The sequence below is a fragment of the Agelaius phoeniceus genome, chromosome 1 (genome assembly GCF_051311805.1).
Source record: "Agelaius phoeniceus isolate bAgePho1 chromosome 1, bAgePho1.hap1, whole genome shotgun sequence".
Lineage (NCBI taxonomy): Eukaryota > Metazoa > Chordata > Aves > Passeriformes > Icteridae > Agelaius > Agelaius phoeniceus.
In genome coordinates this window covers 74,370,103-74,389,231 of record NC_135265.1, presented here as the reverse complement: position 1 = coordinate 74,389,231, position 19,129 = coordinate 74,370,103, and the positions used below count along the sequence as shown (strand labels likewise).

The window sequence follows — 19,129 nt, the reverse complement described above, 5'->3', positions numbered from 1 at the left end:
GTTGGCATCAGATGAAACACAAAAACCTCTTCTTTTCAATTCTTTCCAGCATGTGTTATTTCAAAGGTGAAACACCATAGCCAAGTTGGGAAAAAAATTGCTAGGGTTAGGTTGAAATGATCATACAGGAATGTCCCTTGACTGAAAAACCATAAATTATCCTGCAGAGGATCCCAGATATTTATAGTAGCTGAGAGAGGGGAGCTGAAGAGTAAGATGTGTCACTTGATAGACTATATTTCCAACAGTACAGTTCATTATTTGATCTTAAATTCTGATATTTTATACACAAAGTTTCATTTAGGGCTTTGTTATTCAAAGCAGGAGTGCTAGATAGCTTTGATAAAGTAAAATAAAACCAAACACCCCTTTGCAGTTTCACAGAGGCCATGATCATGTTCACTCAGGAAACCCTACATTGAAACCTTAACTTTCCAAGCAATTTAATTTAAACCAGTAGCAATATTTAGAACCAAAATGCTCAAATCATTTAAAATCCGTGAGCCAAATTCCCTGCTCTGACAAAGATGCACTCAAGCAATTTTTAGCACAGAAAGTGAACAAGTTAGAAAATGTCAGTTTTAAATTTGATCTTTATGAATTAATTATTCGTTTCAGACAACTAACATGAGCTAAGGTATTATAAGCTCATCTTTAAATTTAGATTTGGTTTTTTTCTGAGAGACAACCTAGAGGTGTAGAAAACTGCATAGAATAGAAACACCTGAGGAATAAGTATATAATCCAAGAATTTACTAATAGGGGATTTCAGTAAATCCACCAGTAGTCAGATTAGGGAGAAGGGGAATGAAGATGTGAGAATATTTTTTTACTTTTTGACATTGATAATTCATAAATGTAAAGTGATTTGGATTAAAATAAAATCAATATCAAATATTTGTACTTAATTATCTAGCAGAGCAGAATGGACTAAAAGGTGATTTTATGTCTTTAGTGAAGATAAAAATAGTCTTACATGAGACATTTAAGGGTCTTTGACCAAAGACAAACTGAAATTAAAATTATTAGTGCTTATATTAAAGATCTGCAGTAGGATAAAAAAATAACCACGTACCAACACCATCATAATCACAACAATATTATATTTCAAAAGCTGTCAAAAAATTAAAACAAAAAGATTTTGAAAAATCATTAGTTTTGGCCAAACTTTAAAATGGTATTTTTATTATGATTTTGTGTGAGGCAGCTCTCATTGTTCCTTCACCCACAGTTTGTTGAGAACTTCAGGGGAAAATTACTCTATTTTTACACTGAATCAGAATTTCAACATCTAAGGGGCTTTTGCTGTTTTGGGTGGGAGTTTTTGTTTTGATGAATTGTGTTTTCCCTACTCCATAATTTAAACACCACATAAATTAGAGCCTGAACTTTAACTTAAAAAATACAAGAATTCTTCATCTCTGTGTAAAGGGAAATTTTTGGGAAAACCTAAGCAGGAGGCATCATAAGTTAAGACAGTGTAAACATTGGGATAACCTTTTATTTTTATTTAGCCTTTTATATAAAGTTTTCTACCTTATGATTCATAATAACACAAAATTAAAAATGAAAATTTAACAATATTTTGAATGCAGGAAAAAGAATGAGTAAATTTATCTCTATGATATTTTCAATTTGATGTATTTTTGCTTTTCAAAAGCACAGTTTTTGCTATATTGGGAAGAAACAGAAAATGAGCTATTCACACTTAATTTGGAACTCATACCTTTGTCACTATTTTCAGTTCTAGGATCACTGAATTCACAGCTCAAAAAGTCTGTTTAATGCACACTGAGATTTCAGGTGCAGAATGAGCATATTCACACAGAAGATAGACAAATGTCTGTGTTTCGTATTCAAAATTATATATGAAAATTATATGTGATGAAAATAATAAAATCATTTAGAATATTATTTCTTATATATTTAACATATATATTCACCCAATTATCTACATCTGGTGCAACTGGGATTCATTCCAGGACAAAGAAAATTTAGCAGAATGACGCTGCTGGAGGATCCATCCAATGGGCAGGAAAAGCTAAACATCTGCTCTCCTTTCCTGACCCTCTTTATAGTGTTTTATCTGACTGATTTGCATATCCTAGTACCACCCATTAGAGGAAAAGTATGTTAAAAATGGTTTCAGCTCCCCCATAAAGGCCCATCCTTCTGTGCTGTAGCTGAAACCTGTGTATCCTGTTCCTAGGCCACCAACAAGGAACAAACACTGACATATTTGTAAAATTAACATGCAACCTTCAGGAGACCAGGAAGGTGCCATATCAGCCTGCTTCCCTAATGCAATGTGTAGACACATGATTTCCTTCAAGGCTGGCTCAGTGCTTGTATGAGATATACTCATGAATAAAAGAAGTCAGTGCAAGGTAAAACAGGAGCACACAGATCTAGACAGCAGCTCTTACTATGTAGGTCCTTTGGAATTGAATTTATGGTCTTGCTTTTATCACCACCAAAATTACATTCAGGATAGTTAAAAAACTACCTCCAGGCCAGAGGTCACAATTGGCATGACCTTCTTCTATTCAAGGAAGAAATAGTCATCTTGCAAAGGAGTTGAAAATGACTGGTAGCCCAAATGCCCTAGGAATTAAGAATTGTTACATATTTTAGCATTTTCTCCTCAGATAAGTATGGCTGTGGGGTTTTTCTAACTTTACCCATCTAGTTAAACAACCGGATATCTACAAATGAACTTGAGTCAAGAATACAGAAGCTCAGATTAAAAAAAAACCAAAAAACCACACAACAAAAAACAATCAACCAACCTAAAAAAAACCAAAACAAAAAACACCAAGAAAACAAGAAAAAAACCGCACAAACCCACAAACCCAAAACATTTTAACAAGAAACTACTTCAGTAAAGACACTACATACCTTTTTTTGCCTGGGGAGTTAATTCACATATGAAATTTATGTCTTAGCATCTGCCTGCAACAAACACAGTCACTGTGGATAGTAGGTAAAAACCTAGAATAAGGGAGAGGGAATTCAATTTTCATCATAGTTTTAGATGCAGTATTTTTGCATCAAGCCTTACCTTGCACTGACTTCTTGATTTAATTGTACTTTTTAAGAATCAAATTAGTTTTCAATAAGCATATAACTAAATTTAATAACATGCAGTCAATCAGGACTGTTATGGACAGGACTGTTATTTCCAGCTAAAACCTACTACATAAGAAGGTTTTAAGGCCAAAAGAGACCTTTGGTTGATCTAGTCTGACCTCCTCAGTATCATAGGCCATGAAAATTATTATCGTTTTATGTTAGGGCAAAAGTATGGTCTGTTCAAAAAACAATAAAAAGTTCGTTGTTAATGAACAATGAAAAAGGTTGTTCACTTAAACTGGAGAAGAATGGTTGTAAAGATTAAAAATTAAAAAATTAATATCCTGTCTAAAAATAAGAAGACTGAATATAGGCAAAGTCAGCTTCTATTCATAGTGACATATATTCCAATTTTAAACACCTTCAAGGATGACTTTCAATAGCACTTATTTCTTCAGCCTTTTTATACATCCCATAAACCAACTCCATGATTTAAATACTTCCTTTGTTTAGTGCACCTGTTGTGTGAAAAAAAACATTAATCTTCCATGAACACTGATGTTCAACCTAAGAAATGACAATTAATGACAAGGAATGGGAATATCTAGAAAATAAAAAGATTTATCATTAAGTATACTATTTCTTACATATGTTACAGATGAAATTTCCATAACAACATGTATAAAGTCAAAATAGAGTTTAATCTTTTACTTCATCTTCTCTCTCTAAATTTTTTCAATTATATTAATAATGTTGACTAATGATGTTAATATACCTGGTTTGAAGAGAAACATCAGTCTGACTGCTTCAGTCTAACTTCCTCAGTGACTTATTAATGGACAATGATTCAAATGAACTGCTGAAGTGATCAGAGAACAAGAAAAAAAAATATCTTAAATATATAACTAATTAGTTAGATATTAAGGGAATTATAGCATATATTTGTACATTCAGGTAACCGCCAAAATGCTTGTGAATAAACTAGCACTTTGTTATAGAAAAATCATGGCAGATTTGATAACTCAGAACATCTGTATACATAATCTGTAAACTCATTCATATTACGTAATAGTTCAAAGATGCATAGGCTAGTTCCTCCCTCTACCCCTCAAAAAACAGAATCACAGATGAGCTACCAAGATCATGAGGCTTGATGTTATCTCTGCTGAATTTTGCCTTTTGTTCAGAAATTGACATCCAGTAGTTGTTTCATTGTTAAACAGAATACTGTGAAAATTGCTAAATCAGGACCACCTCATGAATGATTCCTGATCGTGATATTCCCAGTACTGGTATTTTTCCTATTTGTAAGTTCATAACTCACTTTTTCTGCAATTGCTTATCTCTCTGTGACTCTCCATCAGAAACTACACGGCCTCAGAGGCCAAAGGGCTTTTTTGTAGTTGAGAACAATATGAATAAGCATAAAAAAGCCACTCTTAGTTTAATCACTGTGAGTTTGTATTTTAGTTCCAAAAGGGAAAAAAAAAAACATATCCTGAGTACAAAGAATTCAAGCAATCTCCCTAATAGTCAGGACTTTTGGAGGCTCTCTGTGCTTGAAATGGTATGTAGACATAAAACAATGAAGCACATGGTTTTTTGTATTAAACAGAACAAGTTATGTCCCGTATTGGTCACTGCTGTCAGAGCTCTGTGGCAGATATGTTCAAAGTGCTGTGCTGCTGAGATTGTGATTAATGGCAGTTATCAACTTGTATTCTCAAAGTGCCATAAAAATGATGGCAATCAGAGTGTTTATCTAACCACTGATGTATGACATATAAAAAAATGGGCAAAATGTGAATGCATGCTGAGCATCATTAGTAGATTAAATTATAAAAAGCATTTTTGGTATATTATATTTTGTGATGGGTTAATTATACTGCTTTAGGCTCTTTTAGCAAGACATTTGGATATTTGACTCCCATGTAAATAAGTGTTTGTTCTACTTAACATAGCTTAACCTGTCACTATGTCAGAGGTTGAAAGAGTGCAGAGCTAACAGAAAAAATAGCTGAAACTGCTAAATGTGGGAAACACTGAGGACATCATCACAGAACGTCTCTTTATTTACTGTCACCTCTGTTATTTGTCTCACTGCAGTCACAAATCTTGAGGCATTTACTTCTGGTCTGATTTAACTTCTACTCAGGTGTCTGAGCTTGATTTTCCTCATGCTTGCAGGCAAACCTACCTGATTTCAAATTTAATCAAGGATAAGAAGGAATGACAAACAAAGTAAATGGCTCAGCAAACAAGGAAAAGTGATTTTTCTCCTATTGATTTGCAAGATTAATTGAGAGCTTTGTAATATAAAATGGGTCCCAGCATAAATACAGTGAAACTATAATCTGTAACTTTTTGAATAACTGATTGGAAGATGAATCCACAAACCCAGATAAACAATTCTTTGCAATGCCTATCATCATTCAACTAAAACGATCAAATACGCAAAGTAGCAGATGTGCTTGCTTTCCTCTGTTGAAGTAACAAAATTTGCATTCATTTTTCTGGAAGCAGAAATGTCACAAGCTTCACAGCCAAAAATGTGGTTACAGTAGTTCAAAGGCCAGCAAAATAGTTAACTCCTAATTCCAGATAGAATCTAAAGCCCAACAAAACCAGCAGCTAGTACAATCAATAGTTGAGGAAGCAGGCCAAATATCTCTATCCCTGACTATATGCAATATACATGATATATGTAAAGATAAAATTCCTGTATATTCAATTGCAAGATTCAGATCCAAGACAATCCTGCCAGGAAACAATTTTCGGAATAAATGGAGATTTCCATATCTGAGGGATCAGTCTCATTGTTGCCATGGAAACAAAAAGAATAAATCCCATGCAAGCTTTTAAAATGCATGTTGGTGACAGCAGGGATAAAGGAAAAGTTAGAACAAACTGAAGTATTAAGTACAAAGGACTTCTGTATTATACGAAAAATATCATTGACCCTCTATTCTTCTCAGTCCTCAATGTAGCACAACTTAATTAGTAAATTATTACAACATTTCTAAGTTTAAACTCAACAAATACAATGTGCCAGCTTCTTTGCTTCATATATTTGGTATTTTGAAAGACCAAATACCAATGTTAAATAACAATTAGATTTTCAGAGATCTACCACCTAACATAAAAACCAGGATTATCAATTAACATTAAGGAATGTAACATATTTAGGAAGATAACTATATTATGTGTCCATGAACACCTGTCCCTAAGGAATCATTTCTTCCTTGTTTTCTAGCAAAGCTGCCTCTGGAGCAGAGTGGACCCATGTCACCAGTTGCATCAGCTGGATCCAGGTTCAGGACCACTTTACAGATTTTCTGTAAAGCTACAGTCTGTCTCTTGCCATTTAAGAGCAATTCTCCTTTTTTCTGCACCAATAAGTATCCTTTTTCAATGTTACCTGCTCTCCTTCTCCCTCCTTTGAGTGACAGGCCAAATGGAGGACCTATTACCTATTGAAACCATTAGCAGCAGACCTTGACTGCTCAGAGTCCTTTAAGGTCTGTGAGAAGCTCAGTGGATACATTTTAGACACATGCAGCCATATCCATTGCCTTCAAGCAGCGTAATTGGGTCAGAAAGGAGCAAACTCAAAGTATCCTCCCTGTGGAAAAGCCATCACTTCCACAGCTGATGGAACCAATTCCCAGCTCCCCAATAGGAAATATTTCAAAAGCAGGGCACAGGAGGGTGATGGGGTACTGCAGTCTGAACAGGCAGGTCAAGTTTCTCATGTACATTAGCACTCCTGTGGCATGTTACCTCCCCTAAGGTGAATATTAACTTATCAATAGAACTGGGAGATGATTCATGGCTCCCTGATAGCTAATCAGTGCTCCTTGTGTCAAGCAGATCACGGGAGCTGGAGAGAAGCTCTTTAGTGCTTTTGAGTATTCCTAAGGCAACACATCATCAGAGCAAATACTGGAGGAAGTCAGGGCACTTCAAACACCTTAGTGTTTTTGAAGTCACATTTTCTTCCCTGACTGCTCTCTTGTTCATTGATGCAAGGAACTAGTGACTGCACGGAGTGATAGCAAATTATCCCTTCCACAGTGGTAAAGTGAAAATTCAGCCACAGCCCACCAAGTTGGTGCAGTGTGGTACATGTAAGTGTAGAAAAGTTTCCAAAAAAGAGCAATTCCATCTTTAAACCTGTTGTAGCAAGCTACAGAGTCCCATGTAACTCAGTACTGCTGAGCCGCTTGATTTCCTTTGTGTGCAAGTATGATTTACTTTATCCTAGACTAGACTCTCTGGCTCAATAGTTCATTATGTATTTCTACAATCAAAACTTTAATTTGCTACATATCCCAAAGCTGCCTATACTTCTTCGCTGTATTTTATTCAGCTAAGCTATCTGCACTGTTTTCATGTAGCTTCTAGGTCCATAACTGTGATACAATCATTTGGAAAATGGTAGGATCTTGTTCAGTGAGATTTGTGAGCATTTTTTTTTTCTACTTTCTTATATATTTTAAGATTTGATGTATATAGAAATTAGTTTTATTTCATTTCAAACCTCTTTAAATCCATAAAAATTGCAAAAAATACAGAACTGAGAATAACTTCAATAGCAAAACTGTTCATCACCTGCATCAGCTAAAACTAAATATATCTTTGTAGTTTCAGATATGTTCATCCAGCATAGTGATGATATTTCCAGGAAATCCACAATAATGGGTTACTTCTGTGAAGATTTTGTCTGATCTAACCTGAATGACCTTTGCTGTGGCTGAATCCCAAGTCTTCACAATCACAGGCATGGAACCACATGTTTATAGAGGACCACTCAAGAAGGTCACAGATGATATCATTGTTTTCAGGCTACTATCGTGTCTCTGAAAACCATCATAATGGATTTTCCTCATGATCTTCAGTTTACTATTTCTAGATTTAATAGTTATGTCTTTTCGTCCCTTTCTATCTATGTCACAGTTTCTCATGTGTTTATTCTTAACTTCAGTTCTAGACTGATATTTTCATTATGAGAATTTTCAGGTGAAAAAAATATTTTTCTTCCCTGAAAATTCTCACACTGACCTTTCTATTCAGCAAAAAAGAAAATTAAAGTCACTGCAACATTTAAAAAAATAAATATTAGAAAAAGTAAAGTATATTGCAATAAATCAACTCAAAGAATTCCATACCAAAAAATATCTGGTCTTCACATACTACTGGTAAAAAATAGAAGTATTCTGCATAATGTCTGGACCTCACAAGATGAAGTAGCACCATTAAATATCACTTATATTTGGAACATTGGAAAACCTTGGCTTAACAAAACAAATTAGATTAAAATTAATTCTGTTACAAAATACCTCAGGGTTAAAGAAGGTAGTGGTCAAAGGGGATAAAATAAATGAGCAGAATCAATATGGATTTTTGAGAAATTTGTCTTGTTACATGTAATGAAATAAAATTAAATGCAAGGGGCAGAAACACAAAAGAATAGTTGAAAGTGAATGACAGGATGTGACTTCAAAGGATTTTATTTTGTTTTGCTTTGTTTCTGCCCTTTCATAGTGACTGAATCTTAAAACCTGGTCTTAATTTTTGTACTGAATGTAATTTTTCCTAAAGATCAGGGTATTACTTAATAGTGCTCTTATTAAAAAAAAAAAAAAGTAAAAAGCTTGTGAATTTTAATGTTAATTAGTAAGTAATGTCTAAAATTGGCAAGTTTGGACAAATCAATTAATCCATGGATATATATTATTTGAATGGTAAGCTATTCTGAAACGACATTTTTAACAGCCAGTTTCAAAGAAACATCTAATTATGGATTGTGAACTTCCTAAATCAGACTTAATGCTATTAAAGAGATTTAACTGAATAAAGATACAGTAGTGGGGTGAAATTCTTTTCAGATTTATCTAAATGAAAGTGTGTCAGTGTTAGCAAGAATAGAATTTGGTTTATTGCATCTTCAAATATATTTGGCCTCTCTGTTTATCAGCCTGGCTAAGAAATAGTATCTAAATCTCAGCAATTTAAATATTATTTAAAACATATTAGAAATATAATGGTTTTTTGAATCTAATATTTTTACACATACAATGTCTACTGTATGAGTGACTACTCAAATATATACAATTGGATGACTAATATTTAATCTTTTCAATTCATTGATTAGTCTACACATAAATTTGTATTTCCTATAAAAATGTATTTCTGATATATGTAGATGATATGTACAATCACATACATAATAAGCATACATGAACACACATTTCTTTTTCTTTTTTTTTAATGTATCATAATATGTACTTATTTTAAATTTTGTTATCTCAATACAGCTTCATAGAATCATAGAGTTGCTCTGGCTGAGAAAACAATTTCCTTAAAGCTCCTTTTTTTCATGTCTGTTTAATTTTTTAATAAAAAAATCCTTTGCATGAAGTACCTGATGCTTCTTGTTAAACCAGAAATTTACTTTAAAATATGAGTTGTTAGTTTTTCCACCTGGTTACCTCCAGTTTTGAAAAAGAAGATTTCAATAAGGATAAGTGTTCTCGTCAATTAGAAAGCAGTTCTGCTGAAAAAAATCGAGAGTCTATGTTAGATATCTCCTGGTGCTTCCAGAACTAATTCCCCAATTAACATGCAAAATGATATTTTGTTTCCCTCTGTGCTGTTTCTGCTCATCTCTCATCTCTTTTCTTGCTACCACACTTACTTCCCTGTGTTTTTATCTCAGGATAATGTTTGTCCTTAACTTTTGAACATCAGATATGAAACCTTAATTTTTTGAATGCTGTTCCATGAATTTTGAAATTAAATGTAGGTCTTTCAAGCCTGAATCTTTTATGAGGCACATTTTTTGACTGCTAGTGGCTAGAGGCATATAATTTTTAGGTATGTGTCTTTGCTTTTACTCTTGCACACCTTGAGACAAGTGTTAAGTCAGCATTATTCCAAAGAGGAAAGATAAAGCAACATAAATGTTAATAAGATGTCCCCTACATTTTCGTTGTGGTTCATTTTTCTTCTGTTGCATTTTTCATTAGAATAGCATTTAGAAATTTTGGATCTTATCACTATGCTTTTATTTTTTCTGAAATAAAACTGAACCTTGAATTGAACTCTGCAGGCTGAGAGGGAGGGAAAAGTTATAAACAACAAGCCATGCATACCTCTAAATATTCCCTAAGATGGTTTTCCAGTGTCAAGATTTTATGAACCAATATCTTCCAGCCTGCCAGACCATGGAAGGATTGCCATGTCTCATAGGAAGGGAAGACTCTCCACTTTCTAATGTGATAAAGCATCTATTTGAAGTCAGATGGCCCATGAAATACTAAAACTTAAACCTGTCACTAATACAGGATTAAATATTGATGGTCCTGTATACAATGTAGGTTTCTCTTGCTCATTCATTCTCTTCTTGCTCTGAACCCCAGCAGTATGGAAGGGTGAAAGAAAGAGATATTCATGTCTGGATAAAATAGAGAATGCTACCTTATACTGGGCTACCCTGCATAACCCAATAGGGGGGGTCTATAAATAATCACACCCAGCCTGTTGGAAAAAAAAGAGGGAATGATTTTTCCTAGCCTCTTGCCTCCTTCTCCTCACTTCAGGTCTCATACATCACCTTTTGAGAATGTTCACTTCCCTCTAAATGTTCAAAACACCATATTTTTGTTGCTAATTCTGCCATGTCTTCCCTATATGGCCTACAACTTATTTAAAATCAGGAATGGCATTTCCAGAGAGGTTGCCTGGAGAGCTGCACCAGCGGCAGAAAATCCTGAGTGGCATGGAACGTGGGAAGATATAGGCCAGGTTGTGAAGGAATTCTCTGCTCCAATTTGGAAGTTCCTCCCTCAACAAATACATAACCCAGCATGGACCAATGAACTAAATCCATATCCTGAGCAATGGTCAGTGGCTACTGAAATAATAATTGTATTTGTATATAGCCACACATATATATGTGTACAGAGGAAAGGTATTTATGTGGCCATGATATGGAATAAGGGGTGGAAAGTACCCTGGGTAACCCAAAATCTTATGGTATTCCATAGATATCTGTCAGCCAGAAATGGAACTGCTGTGGTTTGGGGTGCTGAGTCTTTTTAAGGTCAAGGCACTCAAGAAGAAGCCCTTTTGGCTCTTCTTTTTCCCTGGAGTTCTCATGTGGAGAGCTGAGGCAGGAATCAGGCAGGAATCTTTATCTGTTTCTCGGTGGGCTGCAGAGGGGGCTGCTTCAAGCACCTCCCCGAGTGGCAACCACAGAAGCTGCATTTCACAAGTTCCAAACTATTTCATAGTGAATTTTGCAACACCTGTCCCCAGCACAAAGCCGGAGCGGGTCAAGATCAGGCCGCGATTCTTCTGTGCTCCAGTGGACATTTTCTTCCTTCCCTATTGGGGCAGCAAGCTGGGACAGCAGCACTGACACCCAATGAACCAGAGGCTGACACAGTGGGGCCAGAGCTCCCTGAGCAATGCCATCAATTTCCATCTGACACCAGAACTGCTTCATAAGCCACTATTTTTTTCTCTTTTTTTTGTGTGGGTTTTTTTTTGTTTCTTTGTTTGTTTGTTTTTTCGGGTTTGTTTTGTTTTGTTTCAGAGGAATAGTGGAGACAAGTAGTTTTTGTCCTCTATTTTCCCTTTGTCTCTCTCCACAGGGTCATCATGGAGTGAGCCATCTTGGGGAGGGGCTTCTCCACTATTTTTGTTTCTCTTTGTTCCCAGGGAGTCTGTGAGATTTAGCAACTTCGTACCTACTGATTATGTATTGATATTTTTTGCCCAAAATATGTTGCTGTTTGCTTTTTTAGCAAACCGTTGTTTTTTCACTTATATCTACTCTTATTAGTTTCTCCTAAGTGGTGAAGAAGGGAGTTGTTAAAACTTAAAGGAGAGATTGTGCATGCTGGAGTGTCCACTCTCTTAACTTGTCTTAGACCAAGACATGGTCTCTGAAATTTCTTTAAAAAAATTTTGAAGTTCATTTTAGTCTGTGTCTCTGCATTCTTATTAGCAGGGATAAATAGTGTATAGCCTCTTTTAAAATGATCTTGAAAAGCAATACAATATTTTTTCCCTATAGAATAGAGCTATTATTAAAATACAGAAGGGTAAGAGAAGCTTAAAAGTCAGGATCTCAGCTGAGAGACAGTTTGTGTATTTAACAGGTTTATGCAAATCTCTATAACACCAGTTAGAGGCTTAATTTTTTTTAATTGTTACATTTAAATTAGGAGTAAATCAAAATGTGGTGAAAGTAGCTCTGATAATTTATGCACTTCAGTCTTTGAAAGCTTTTCCATAAAAAAGAAAAAAAAAGGTTTTCCATTCATTTGAGAAAAAATTATTTAACTGCATTCTACAGTGATACAGCTGATAGTAATCAAAAGGCCTAATTTCTCCAGCTTACTCTTTAGTGACCTTTGTAGAATGTTTTATGTCCACCTTATTAACACTGAACTCATGTCCACATCATGAATTTAATCAACTAATCATTCTTTACCAGTGGTAGCCATTCACTGGGTAAACACACCAGAGTTTAATAGGTGCCAAATCCAGACTACACTTAAAGATGTATGTAGATGTAGTAACTTCAGGGTAAAACTGAGTTACCTGGAAAAACAGGACAGGGAAATAATTTTCTCATCCAATTCTGAGAAAAAAAAGTCCATTTAACAAGGCAGCCCTGTAATTGTACAACAGAATTTCTAAATTGCAAGGAAAGAAGAAAAAATTGAGCCTAATCCTGAAAGTACTTTTGTAGGTGCAATTTGCCTAGGCAAATTCTCTGCTTTAAAAGTATGTGACTCTAAACTGCTTGTCTATAGACCTAGACATACAGATTTACCTTCTATTCAATCATAATTAACTTTTATTAGAAGATCAGGAAGACATGGAGCAGAAGGATCCATAGCCATAGCACTGGTAGAAAGAAATTTTGGAAACCAGGCATAGAATATGCTTGGGAAAGGATGGCTTGGTCACCATATGGGGACACAGGAAGTAGGTGAAATGAAACAGGGAGTGGCAAAAGATAAAAAAAAAGGCTGAACACTGCAGGTAGCTGAAGAAGAGTTGAACTTGAGCTCTTCTCTGCAACATCCCAGACTTCGTTTACTTATTTCCAGTAGGATGAGATTTCCCCAAAGACAGTGAGTATGGTCTGATCCTTTCAGCTGCTTTCAGCAGCTCTACAGCTCCCCTTCTTTTCCTCTGTGGACAAAATCTTTTTCACCGTTGCTGCAGCTAAAGCAGAGAAAAATTTATGTCAACCATATCTTTCACTTTTTCATCTGCAAATCTTATGCTACAACTCATCTCAGGTATACCTAATACTGCTAGCATGGGAAGAAAAGTCATGGAAGTATTTGGTTTGCAAGTGATGGTTCAGGTTATTTGCATTGCTGCACCTTAGGTAAGGTGTATTAAAGCTTTTTTGTTTGCTTGTTTGTCATGACATGGGAATTCCAGCATACCAGGCTGGTGGGTTTCTTAGCACACATATACCTCTGCCTGGCTAAATAAATGTGCATAGATGTTCCTTGGCCCACCAGGTTTATCCTTTGGAACAGAGGCCTGTTGTGTGGCAAAGGCACCATAAAGATTTAGCATGCAGCAGGAGACTAGTTAAAAGAGGATGTGATTGGCATGTTGTGCTCAAAGAAGCCGTTGGTTAGTGTTTTTCCACTGAAGAAGAAACAGAATCAAAAAACCAATCCCACCCAAACTAAAAGACCCCAAACCCAAAACCTAACAATAGCCATTTCCCTCACAGTATTTTTAGTAAACCACACAGCTATTCTGTGAGAGTTGCATTGTGTCTGGGAATCTAGTTCTGTTAAAACTTCACAGGTTGAGGAGGTCATGTACATACTAGATTGTGTTAATACAAGACAGGGTGTTTCTATTTGTGTGTATAGGGGGACAATCTACAGTCTCCTTAGTTGTTGCTTCAGCAAATACATATGTTTTTAATTCAGTGTAGCCTTCTTCTGTTACTTAAAGCTCCAGGAAGTATCTGTCCACTGGGCATGTAAAAGAAGATGTCCTTTCACTGGCTAATACCAAGTTTACCAAGTCTAATTGATTGGTGTGCTAATGAGTAAATTCACATTTAACTGATTTTTTCTAAAATTAATTTCTTCTCTCTATGCAGTACTTCTGTCCTAGTTCAGAAGTGTTGGGACAACGTCTGCAATGTATTCCAGGGCTCTCCAACCCTGGGACTATGCACTCAGACAATGAACTGTGCTGTATCACACCTTTACCTGCTGAAAAGATTACATTTATTTCTGTTTCCTTGTTTTTCATCACACTTATCCCCCTTCTTTCCACTCATTTAACCTTTAACTAGCACAAAGATATGCTGTTAATTATGATCACAGTAGTGAGTGACCTGAGGCTTTTCTCTGGTTAACAGGACTGACCTTTACTTGATTTTCCTTCACCTCACTGTTTTTGACTATCAGCACTGGAGGGGAAGTGAAGCAACTTATTTTGCTAAAGCAAAGAGGAAAGAAATAATAAATATAGTAATAATAATAAAAAATATCTGCTTGGCAAAAGGATTTCTGGCTGCTTTCCATGCCTCTGTCAGTTGCATTCACCCTTAATTACTCCCTGCAGGTTGACTGAGTGAACAGCAGTAGTGTGAGAAACAGCCCACTGAGTGGAGTGAGGCTGGTGTTCCATGTTTACCAACCACCCAACATGTTATGGCTTGGGAGCATTTTCAGCTTTGACAAAGTGATGCTGCTTAGTAATGTCCAATTTGCTCCAAGTCTGGTGAGTACACTGACAAATGCCATTTACAAAGATTAAGTAAAGAGTTGTAAAAAGGAAAAGGGTATAGCAAATGGAAATAAAAAAGCAGTGAAAGAATGGGTTTCCCAAGCAATTTGACTTTTGTTCATAAACAAATCTCTTGTAAAAAGCAAAGGAAAAAAAAAAAAGAGCTCTGTCAGATTGGAGTTCACTGTATCAGATTCTAAAGTCTGGATATTGCATTTGAGAAAATTAAAAATGAGAGTCAGCTTTTCAATGTACCTGGGTTAGTCTCCTAATTTAGAAGTTTATCAGCATTTTGTCATGGTACATGTAAATATTAATACCTAACATCATTATCTGAATTTCTGTGATTTGGATTATGCTTCCTGATCTTAGAATATCTGTCTGATTTCTGACGGAAAACATTTGCATATACCTATGCAAAATGGTAAAATGTTTACCTGGCCTATGTACCTATCTGAAGCCAGAGGCTCTCTGCAGAGAAAAAAATAAAAATAAAAATTACCAAAACCAAGCAGGTGTCTTAAACCCTTGAAAACCTAAATGCTCTCCACGGTACTTTCTTAGTTTGGAAAGCTTCATTGAAAAAGCAGCTGAATTAACATGAAAGTTTCTACATAAAACAGAAGATACAGATGCAAAATTGGATGCAGCTTCAGAGGGCATCCTTTGAAGCATGCCTTTTAAAAATATTGAGTGCTACGAGGCTGTTTAGAAGAAAGTAGGAAGGCTGATTCCCAAGGGATAGTGTTTTACATAAATGTTTTCTGCACCAGAACATATGATATAATGGAGATTTGAGAGTGGTAGAAATGTAATTACATTAATAGAGACATGTCTCTGTGGTAATTGTATGTAGAGGTTCAGGTTAGAAGAATAACCTCCTATTTAAAGTATTTGTGATCCCTTGGAAATCTGAACCAGAGAGAGGGGCCTGGCAACAGAATTTCTGAGACACTAGCACAAGATTGAATGATATCTAATCTTGACTCATAAATAGTAACTGCAGGAGTTATCTTTTCTTGAAAGCTGTTCACTCCTCTTGCAGTGGTTCTGATTCAAAATTATTTGATTCATTTATCTCTGTCTCCTACAAATGCTGTTTAACTTAAGAGAACAGAAATAGTGCCATTAACATCAATCACAGGTTATCCAAAAGGGAAGCTTAAAGTAGTATTCTAAGATTTGAAATGAGTAAAAAATAATGAAATTTTCTAAAAGAATGACTTTTAGACCTTTTTATTTACTGCAGGTATTGGTTTTGGTTTGTTCTATCTTTTTCTTTTAAGGAAAACTTCTGAATCTGAATCCATATGAAATCTCTTAAAAGACAGATAAGTAGGGAAAGCACTCTGACAAGAATAAGGAAAAGGAAGGAACTGTAATGCAAGTATTTTGACTACAACAGTTAGAAAAATTAACATAAAATTTAAAAACAGTCCCAAAATCAAAAACAACAAGCTGGATGTCAGAAGAAAGGTCAGATGTTAAGCTACAGAAACCCTTTCCAATACTTCTGACAGCATAAAAGAGCTTGGTTTCACTGAAGTCCTTGAGAAAATCAAAGACTGTCCAAATGCCCCACGCAGAGTCAAGTTTTCCAGAATAGTCTACATAGAGGGCAGGTTCGGCCCAGAGGGAGAGAACAAGCTATATTCATTTTTTTAGCTATGCAGTTGTCAGAGCATGATTTAATTGCTTACATTTAGCTGTTACTTTAGCACTTCTTTTTTGCAAATAATAGACTTGTTTTGTCTAGCTGATACCCCTAATACTTGGAACAATTTGTAACAATCCTTAAACATGTGACTGCTGGGAAAAGAGGAGCCTCTAAATAATCCCAAAGCAATTCAATTTGACATTATCGATCTACATTTTTTAATTGATTTGAACAGTGTTACAGGAGAAGCATTCTGCATTTTGCCATTTGAATTACTGTCTTGTTACTGTGCTCAAGTCTAGACACTGTCTCGGTTTCCAAAGGGCATGAGTGTCTCTGATGAAGTCTTCCCACAGAACAGTACCCATTGGTTCGTGATAAGATATTTTTCCTGGATTTTTCTGCTTCTTTTATAACTTCATCTGCAAAGACATCAACTAAAATTTACTTGCTTTTATAGTGTTGTGCATTTACTTCTGTTTTCATGCTGCTGTACTCCAGGAGATGGTTCAGATGCATGACAAAGACAGGCTGCCACAAGAAGTGGCTCTGGAGTGTGGGCAGCCCTGGTTTTGCTGGCTAGCCCAAATTCAGGGAAGCCTGTCTGCAGCATCAGCAGGGTGCTTGCCTGGCCCAAGGAGCTTCATCCCCATGTGTTTGTCCCAGAGCATGTTGTAACTCTGTGACTGGCCTCAAAACCTGCCTCACCTGACCAGCCTTTCAGATCAGCTCTGCCCACAGCTTGCAGCCAAGAGCACCCACAAAAGGGAAAAAAATCCCCAAACACACAAGTGTTGACTGTGCAAGCATGTGTACCATATGGAATCACACCTTGGGACCAAACACCTGCCATTATTTGGACAGTTTGATATTATCGACCTTCACTCCTTTTCTTTGTAAATTCCCTGTAGACTATAGAACTGTGTGATAGGTTTTGGTAGTAGAAAAATTGTAATTACCTTCTGCAATGTTGATTCTTTCATAAAATGTCACTATAGAGTAAGAGGTAGAAATTATTCATATATAAATTTAAACTTACATTATTGGTGTATTTAAATTTAACAAAATGTGCAACTTGATTCTAAAGGTGACTTTGTCATAAACAAAAGTTTAAAATCTGTGAATACTATTTTAAAATAAGACTGCAACAAAAAGGTATGTAATGTTTTGCCTCCCCCCACCCCCTTCTCTTTCTTCTTTTGAAAGTTCAAACTATTGTTCAGAATTCTAGAAACAAATCTTCATAAATAAATGCCATAAATAAATGTATAAATAAAATATTTTGTAATTTTCTGGTCAATATATGATAATATACCTTTCTTTTTTTCACAGACATTTTATTTTATTTTAATTTTGTTTTTCTCTGGAGACTATCCAAAGTTTCTTTAAAGGAATGGAAAGATTTTACTTGCCTTCAGTGAGCTTTGTCAGTGATCCAGTATGTCAATCACCTTATATTGATTCACTCATTATCTTCCTACCATTCCTAATTGCCATCTTTTCATTTTTTTTTCTCCAACTTCCTGTCTTCCTCATTTCTTCTGAGTAAGAAGGCTTTCACACTTGAGGAGCATAAGTGTTATGCATTATTATAAAGGACACATCTTAAACAAAAACAAAGGAATCTCTACTTTTAGGAAGCCACTAAAATCTCAAAATTAGTATTAGACATATGAGCCACATGTCTAATACTAATCTTACTATCATTTAGCTTTCTAGTGCTCCTAAGAAGAAAATGCAGGAATAAGGAATTAATTCTTGCTTACCCTGATTTGTCAGCTTTCCTGTTTACATTCACTTACCTGTTCCACTTTCCTTATCCATTTTGTCTTTCTCTTCTTCCCCATCCCTTTTTCTTATGTCTTCCTTAGCCTATTTATATATTCAAACTGTGTTCGTGTAGAAAAAAAAAAAAAGAAAGAAAAAAGAAATCTGCATAAAGGCAAACAAAGAAAATAAGAAACAAAACAAAACTGAAGACAGCATGAGAAGGCACGGAAAGGGGAGCATCTGCCATAAGCAGGAGGAGTTAGTGCCTCATTTATTGTCAAAATACAGCTTATGGACAGCATGGTGTACTGTAATCTGATCATGGTGTTAATTAAAGTAAACATACTCTTTTTTGTAAAATGGTAATTTTTAGGAATTGACAAATCTGCAGTTTGTTAATTTTTGTCTTCCTTTTTCATTTTGAAAATCAGTGAGAAATTTAGAGCTCTGTACAATCTTTAGTAACATTTGCTAATTAATGGCTTTGTATTGTCATAAATGAACTTTAGTATTTGTCATAAATGAACTTTTTTGGTTCTTTATTTTCCATATTTATCTGAAAATCATTTCCTACATATTTGGCCTCAGACTAAGTTTCCCATTACAAGTACTTAGTAAGAGAGTGATTATTAAAACAGAAATAGTTGCATATACTTTTATAGAATTTTTTTCTTATGCAGTAATCAGGATCCCACCCCAATGAATGACATCAGTAAATAAGACAGAAACAATATTTCTGGGAAGATCTTGCCGACATTAAGAAACCATAAATTAGTGCTACTATTATAAAATTTTTAAAACAAATATGTTTAAAAAATTTTTAAACAAATATATGTTTAT

General features: G+C 35.2%; 1 long non-coding RNA gene across 1 annotated transcript in view; it reads left to right on the top strand.

Annotated features, from left to right (window-relative positions):
• The window catches only part of LOC143694603 (uncharacterized), a 218,144-nt gene extending 199,423 nt beyond the window's left edge, over nt 1-18,721 (top strand). The window contains exons 8-11 of the long non-coding RNA XR_013183171.1: nt 6,326-6,470; nt 9,823-9,948; nt 14,698-14,856; nt 17,021-18,721. This is a non-coding gene — a long non-coding RNA (uncharacterized LOC143694603). The remainder of the gene's footprint in view (nt 1-6,325; nt 6,471-9,822; nt 9,949-14,697; nt 14,857-17,020) is intronic.
• The last annotated feature ends 408 nt before the right edge of the window (nt 18,722-19,129 follow it).